A 1103-nucleotide genomic window follows, 5' to 3' on the forward strand; every position below is an offset into this window, starting at 1 on the left:
TTTGTAACTATAGTGTTTATATATTTTTTAGTCCTGACGAAGCCCTGCAACGTGGGGCGAAACGTTGGCTCAATAAAATAGTATAATTATCTACTATTTGAGTTTTTTTTTACCTCACCCGGACCATATTCCATTCATCTATACACACGGTCAATCAATAATCTTCCAGAAAATCATTTGCTACTATTATATTTTATAAATTTACTGTACTATGCCAATATATCATAAATTTTGATACACATATTGTTTAAATAGGTATTAGTAGTATACTCTGGATTTTTCAACCCAATACAGTTGGCTTGCACAACATTTTAGAATAAAGTTTTCTCTCTATCAATTTTTTTTTAGAAGAATATTTCGTTCTTAATTGGGACTTAAATATTGTCCCTTACTTAACAATCAGCTATTGTCATGATATAAATATCTCCTCTTCAGTGTCTTTGGTAAACATAATAGTAGTGCCTGGATTTAGAATGTTGAAGGTGTGGAAACAAGGCGGTAAAAGTGAGTTAGTGTTGTTTTGGTTGTGAATGGTCATTAGTTTGAGTGCAAAGTCTTGCTAACTGCGACCAAACCATTCTACCTCACTGTCGTACTTTTTATATTATAATTTCTATGTTTTCTACTTTATTTTTTTATTTCACTTAGCAATAGAAGATAAAAAAAATTATAAAAATATTAGGCGCACAGCTATCTTCAATGAGGAAAATATTCGTAATGTGTTTCGATATAAATAAACAAAACAGACCGAACATAGGAACAGTCATATAGTAACACTAACATTGTAGATCTCAATAAGATATAAAATGGAAAACAATAAACTAATAGATAAATAATTTATATATTACAATTTTGAGCTTAGTACAGAAAAAAAACATATCTAAAAACTAAAATACAATAAAATTAAATATGAATTTTACTGGAATTTGTTTTTTACAGTAAATATTCATAGCTGGTTGAAACGAACAATTTTTGTAGACCGAAACGTAGGTGGGAGGATTGCGTTAAAAATAATTTAGTAGAATTGGGTTTGGAGGGGTATCACTGGATCACAGGGATGGATGCATGTACAGGGCAATTAGTGGTATCGGCATCGAATCTCT

This window comes from Halyomorpha halys, unplaced genomic scaffold (genome assembly GCF_000696795.3).
Source record: "Halyomorpha halys isolate HHAL.00 unplaced genomic scaffold, Hhal_1.1 Scaffold1666.1, whole genome shotgun sequence".
Taxonomy (NCBI): Eukaryota; Metazoa; Arthropoda; class Insecta; order Hemiptera; family Pentatomidae; genus Halyomorpha; species Halyomorpha halys.